Consider the following 7,500-nt stretch of genomic DNA (forward strand, 5'->3'; position numbering starts at 1 on the left):
TCCATGAGTTGGGGGTTTTGGCCTTCCCGGCCCAAGGCTCGCCTTATTTCGGCCTGCACTTTCGGAAAAGGGTGCATTCCTTTTGGTTAATGATTTCACCAGCCCGGGTCTTAGCCTCTGCCCCGACGGCTAAGTCTTTTGGTTAATGATTTCCTGCGGCTGGGACTACCCTTTCCCCCGCCCTGCAGGCACCCGGGTCGGGAGGCCGTCGGGGGCACTTTCCGGGGCAAATCCGGACCCTTACGCAAGGGAGAGTGCGCCCCCCGCCTCGGCCGGGGGTCAGGCTGCCGCCTATTAAGCCCGACAGAAAACCCGAAAAATGGACGAAAATGGGAAAAAATCCCCATCCGAAAAAGGCTTAAAAGTCGGTTGGGCGGCAGCTAGGGTCGGTCTCTGCAGACCTGGAGGCTCGGGTGGACTCTTGGAATAAACGTCCAAGTCCCGACTTGCCACCTCCTACTACTGTGCAGATACCCCGCCAACCCCCAGCCACCCGAATGACAAGCGTCCGATCAGCGGGACGAATTTGACAACTCTGGCCGGACCTCTGGAACTCCATCCCGGGTAACCGGGGCAAATTTTTCCGCTTGATCGCCCTTCCACTGGTTAACCATTTGCCCTTTCGGACTTAGTCTCTGGACATTATTCGACGGATTTTCTGGTTAACCATTTGCCCTTTCGGACTTAGTCTCTGGGCATTATTTTCGACTTTTTGGTTAATGATTTCATACTTTTTACTTACTTTTGCCCTTTTTGGTTAATGATTACTCTGCTTACTGGTTAACCATTTGCCCTTTCGGACTTAGTCTCTGGACATTATTTTCGAGTTTTTGGTTAATGATTTCACACTTTTAACATATTTTTGCGCTTTTTGGTTAATGATTACTCTGCTTACTGGTTAACCATTTGCCCTTTCGGACTTAGTCTCTGGACATTATTTTCGACTTTTTGGTTAATGATTTCACACTTTTTACTTACTTTTGCGATTTTTGGTTAATGATTTCACACTTTTAACATATTTTTGCGCTTTTTGGTTAATGATTACTCTGCTTACTGGTTAACCATTTGCCCTTTCGGACTTAGTCTCTGGAGATTATTTTCGACTTTTTGGTTAATGATTTCACACTTTTAACTTAATTTTGTGCTTTTTGGTTAATGATTTCACACTTTTTACTTACTTTTGCGATTTTTGGTTAATGATTACTCTGCTTACTGGTTAACCATTTGCCCTTTCGGACTTAGTCTCTGGACATTATTTTCGAGTTTTTGGTTAATGATTTCACACTTTTAACATATTTTTGCGCTTTTTGGTTAATGATTACTCTGCTTACTGGTTAACCATTTGCCCTTTCGGACTTAGTCTCTGGAGATTATTTTCGACTTTTTGGTTAATGATTTCACACTTTTTACTTACTTTTGCGCTTTTTGGTTACTGATTTCACACTTTTTACATATTTTTGCGCTTTTTGGTTAATGATTACTCTGCTTACTGGTTAATTATTTGCCCTTTCGGACTTAGTCTCTGCACATTATTTTCGAGTTTTTGGTTAATGATTTCACACTTTTAACATATTTTTGCGCTTTTTGGTTAATGATTACTCTGCTTACTGGTTAACCATTTGCCCTTTCGGACTTAGTCTCTGGAGATTATTTTCGAGTTTTTGGTTAATGATTTCACACTTTTTACTTACTTTTGCGCTTTTTGGTTACTGATTTCACACTTTTTACATATTTTTGCGCTTTTTGGTTAATGATTACTCTGCTTACTGGTTAATTATTTGCCCTTTCGGACTTAGTCTCTGCACATTATTTTCGAGTTTTTGGTTAATGATTTCACACTTTTAACATATTTTTGCGCTTTTTGGTTAATGATTACTCTGCTTACTGGTTAACCATTTGCCCTTTCGGACTTAGTCTCTGGAGATTATTTTCGACTTTTTGGTTAATGATTTCACACTTTTAACTTAATTTTGTGCTTTTTGGTTAATGATTTCACACTTTTTACTTACTTTTGCGATTTTTGGTTAATGATTACTCTGCTTACTGGTTAACCATTTGCCCTTTCGAACTTAGTCTCTGGACATTATTTTCGAGTTTTTGGTTAATGATTTCACACTTTTAACATATTTTTGCGCTTTTTGGTTAATGATTACTCTGCTTACTGGTTAATTATTTGCCCTTTCGGACTTAGTCTCTGCACATTATTTTCGAGTTTTTGGTTAATGATTTCACACTTTTAACATATTTTTGCGCTTTTTGGTTACTGATTTCATACTTTTTACTTACTTTTGCGCCTTTTGGTTAATGATTACTCTGCTTACTGGTTAACCATTTGCCCTTTCGGACTTAGTCTCTGGACATTATTTTCGAGTTTTTGGTTAATGATTTCACACTTTTTACTTACTTTTGCGATTTTTGGTTAATGATTACTCTGCTTACTGGTTAACCATTTGCCCTTTCGGACTTAGTCTCTGGACATTATTTTCGGGTTTTTGGTTAATGATTTCACACTTTTTACTTACTTTTGCGATTTTTGGTTAATGATTACTCTGCTTACTGGTTAACCATTTGCCCTTTCGGACTTAGTCTCTGGACATTGTTTTCGACATTTTGGTTAATGATTTCACACTTTTAACTTAATTTTGTGCTTTTTGGTTAATGATTTCATACTTTTTACTTACTTTTGCGATTTTTGGTTAATGATTTCATACTTTTTACTTACTTTTGCGATTTTTGGTTAATGATTTCATACTTTTTACTTACTTTTGCCCTTTTTGGTTAATGATTTCATACTTTTTACTTACTTTTGCGATTTTTGGTTCATGATTACTCTGCTTACTGGTTAACCATTTGCCCTTTCGGACTTGGTCTCTGGACATTATTTTCGACTTTTTGGTTAATGATTTCACACTTTTAACTTAATTTTGTGCTTTTTGGTTAATGATTTCATACTTTTTACTTACTTTTGCCCTTTTTGGTTAATGATTACTCTGCTTACTGGTTAACCATTTGCCCTTTCGGACTTAGTCTCTGCACATTATTTTCGAGTTTTTGGTTAATGATTTCACACTTTTAACATATTTTTGCGATTTTTGGTTAATGATTACTCTGCTTACTGGTTAACCATTTGCCCTTTCGGACTTAGTCTCTGGAGATTATTTTCGACTTTTTGGTTAATGATTTCACACTTTTAACTTAATTTTGTGCTTTTTGGTTAATGATTTCACACTTTTTACTTACTTTTGCGATTTTTGGTTAATGATTACTCTGCTTACTGGTTAACCATTTGCCCTTTCGAACTTAGTCTCTGGACATTATTTTCGAGTTTTTGGTTAATGATTTCACACTTTTAACATATTTTTGCGCTTTTTGGTTAATGATTACTCTGCTTACTGGTTAATTATTTGCCCTTTCGGACTTAGTCTCTGCACATTATTTTCGAGTTTTTGGTTAATGATTTCACACTTTTAACATATTTTTGCGCTTTTTGGTTACTGATTTCATACTTTTTACTTACTTTTGCGCCTTTTGGTTAATGATTACTCTGCTTACTGGTTAACCATTTGCCCTTTCGGACTTAGTCTCTGGACATTATTTTCGAGTTTTTGGTTAATGATTTCACACTTTTTACTTACTTTTGCGATTTTTGGTTAATGATTACTCTGCTTACTGGTTAACCATTTGCCCTTTCGGACTTAGTCTCTGGACATTATTTTCGGGTTTTTGGTTAATGATTTCACACTTTTTACTTACTTTTGCGATTTTTGGTTAATGATTACTCTGCTTACTGGTTAACCATTTGCCCTTTCGGACTTAGTCTCTGGACATTGTTTTCGACATTTTGGTTAATGATTTCACACTTTTAACTTAATTTTGTGCTTTTTGGTTAATGATTTCATACTTTTTACTTACTTTTGCGATTTTTGGTTAATGATTTCATACTTTTTACTTACTTTTGCGATTTTTGGTTAATGATTTCATACTTTTTACTTACTTTTGCCCTTTTTGGTTAATGATTTCATACTTTTTACTTACTTTTGCGATTTTTGGTTCATGATTACTCTGCTTACTGGTTAACCATTTGCCCTTTCGGACTTGGTCTCTGGACATTATTTTCGACTTTTTGGTTAATGATTTCACACTTTTAACTTAATTTTGTGCTTTTTGGTTAATGATTTCATACTTTTTACTTACTTTTGCCCTTTTTGGTTAATGATTACTCTGCTTACTGGTTAACCATTTGCCCTTTCGGACTTAGTCTCTGCACATTATTTTCGAGTTTTTGGTTAATGATTTCACACTTTTAACATATTTTTGCGATTTTTGGTTAATGATTACTCTGCTTACTGGTTAACCATTTGCCCTTTCGGACTTAGTCTCTGGAGATTATTTTCGACTTTTTGGTTAATGATTTCACACTTTTAACATATTTTTGCGCTTTTTGGTTACTGATTTCATACTTTTTACTTACTTTTGCGCCTTTTGGTTAATGATTACTCTGCTTACTGGTTAACCATTTGCCCTTTCGGACTTAGTCTCTGGAGATTATTTTCGAGTTTTTGGTTAATGATTTCACACTTTTTACTTACTTTTGCGATTTTTGGTTAATGATTACTCTGCTTACTGGTTAACCATTTGCCCTTTTGGACTTAGTCTCTGGAGATTATTTTCGACTTTTTGGTTAATGATTTCACACTTTTTACTTACTTTTGCGATTTTTGGTTAATGATTTCACACTTTTTACTTACTTTTGCGATTTTTGGTTAATGATTACTCTGCTTACTGGTTAACCATTTGCCCTTTCGGACTTAGTCTCTGGAGATTATTTTCGACTTTTTGGTTAATGATTTCACACTTTTTACTTACTTTTGCGATTTTTGGTTAATGATTTCACACTTTTTACTTACTTTTGCGATTTTTGGTTAATGATTACTCTGCTTACTGGTTAACCATTTGCCCTTTCGGACTTGGTCTCTGGACATTATTTTCGAGTTTTTGGTTAATGATTTCACACTTTTTACTTACTTTTGCGATTTTTGGTTAATGATTACTCTGCTTACTGGTTAACCATTTGCCCTTTCGGACTTAGTCTCTGGAGATTATTTTCGAGTTTTTGGTTAATGATTTCACACTTTTTACTTACTTTTGCGATTTTTGGTTAATGATTACTCTGCTTACTGGTTAACCATTTGCCCTTTCGGACTTAGTCTCTGCACATTATTTTCGAGTTTTTGGTTAATGATTTCACACTTTTAACATATTTTTGCGCTTTTTGGTTAATGATTACTCTGCTTACTGGTTAACCATTTGCCCTTTTGGACTTAGTCTCTGGACATTATTTTCGAGTTTTTGGTTAATGATTTCACACTTTTTACTTACTTTTGCGATTTTTGGTTAATGATTTCACACTTTTTACTTACTTTTGCGATTTTTGGTTAATGATTACTCTGCTTACTGGTTAACCATTTGCCCTTTCGGACTTAGTCTCTGGAGATTATTTTCGAGTTTTTGGTTAATGATTTCACACTTTTTACTTACTTTTGCGATTTTTGGTTAATGATTTCACACTTTTTACTTACTTTTGCGATTTTTGGTTAATGATGACTCTGCTTACTGGTTAACCATTTGCCCTTTCGGACTTAGTCTCTGCACATTATTTTCAAGTTTTTGGTTAATGATTTCACACTTTTTACTTACTTTTGCGATTTTTGGTTAATGATTTCATACTTTTTACTTACTTTTGCGATTTTTGGTTAATGATTACTCTGCTTACTGGTTAACCATTTGCCCTTTCGGACTTGGTCTCTGGACATTATTTTCGAGTTTTTGGTTAATGATTTCACACTTTTAACATAATTTTGCGCTTTTTGGTTAATGATTACTCTGCTTGCTTGTTACTGATTTCCCCTTTCGGACTTGATCTCTGGCCGTTCTTTTCGACCTTTTTGGATAAGGTTTCCACACTCTGAAATTATTTTGGGCTCACTGATTAGGCGAGATCAAGGGGGCATGCCTGGGCACTTTGGGCTCAGTTTGGGAAGGCGGCGTCCGTGTGCTCCTCCGCCCTTCCCGCACTTGCGGCTAGGTTTGCCAAACTGCGCTGACCCGCAGCCCTGCCTTTTTGCCCACGGCACGGAACGACTCAAGTCTGGCTCCGTTCCAGGCCGTTGCCTCCGGCTGCCCGCCGTCCGGCCGGCCTGGGACGTACCCCGGCTGACGGCGCCGGAGGCCCTCTAGCAGCCACCGGTGCCGCGGGCCAATGGGTCCGGGCGTTCCGGAGCTATCGGTGGGGAAGTGCTCTCCCCTTTTCCTGACGCCGTTCGCCCGAGCAGAGGTGCAGCCTGACGGGACTGCTGTCGCCTTCCGCGGCGCACCGGCCCCTTTCACCTGCCGTCGACCGCGCGGAGCTCGGACCTCCCTCCCCGAAGTTATGGCCCCGGCGCCGGAGGGTGCCCGGGGCCGGGCATTCAGCGGGGTGAGTCTTCACCTTCCCGGTCAGCCTGCGGGGTCGGTGCGCCGGCACTCGACGCCGGAGGGTCCCCTCTTTCCGTAGAGCCCCGCCCGGTGCCGATCGGCCGGCGGATTGCGGAGCGAACCGCGCCTGACCGACGGGCCTCGGAAACCCGTTGCAGTCGACGGGGGGGAACCGGACAGCGGGACGAGGTGCCGATTCCACCCGCAGATTCGATCCCGAAATCCCGCGGGATTCGGCGGTCCGACCCGACAGATTCAAACGTCGCCCGGGCGGCCCCCAGCGGTCGGGCCGGCCTGGTTCCGCCACCGCCCGATGCCCCTCGCCCCCGGCTACCGCCGGCCGCGCAGACCGAGCGAATGCGGCCGGACGTCCGGCGGCAATCGGCCGGAAAGCGGTATGGCCATTTCCTACTGTCCCTCGGACGGGCAGAGGGGCGGCGCCGGGGCACTCGCGGACCAGGCCGCGCCCCTCCGAGCCCTACCGCCTGCCGTCGACCGCGCGGGGATCGGACCTCCCTCCCCGAAGTTATGGCCCCGGAGCCGGAGGGTACCCGGGGCCGGGCATTCAGCGGGGTGAGTCTTCACCTTCCCGGTCAGCCTGCGGGGTCGGTGCGCCGGCACTCGACGCGGGAGGGTCCCCTCTTTCCGTAGAGCCCCGCCCGGTGCCGATCGGCCGGCGGATTGCGGAGCGAACCGCGCCTGACCGACGGGCCTCGGAAACCCGTTGCAGTCGACCGGGGGGAACCGGACAGCGGGACGAGGTGCCGATTCCACCCGCAGATTCGATCCCGAAATCCCGCGGGATTCGGCGGTCCGACCCGACAGATTCAAACGTCGCCCGGGCGGCCCCCAGCGGTCGGGCCGGCCTGGTTCCGCCACCGCCCGATGCCCCTCGCCCCCGGCTACCGCCGGCCGCGCAGACCGAGCGAATGCGGCCGGACGTCCGGCGGCAATCGGCCGGAAAGCGGTATGGCCATTTCCTACTGTCCCTCGGACGGGCAGAGGGGCGGCGCCGGGGCACTCGCG

Source organism: Heterodontus francisci, unplaced genomic scaffold, assembly GCF_036365525.1.
Source record: "Heterodontus francisci isolate sHetFra1 unplaced genomic scaffold, sHetFra1.hap1 HAP1_SCAFFOLD_776, whole genome shotgun sequence".
Lineage (NCBI taxonomy): Eukaryota > Metazoa > Chordata > Chondrichthyes > Heterodontiformes > Heterodontidae > Heterodontus > Heterodontus francisci.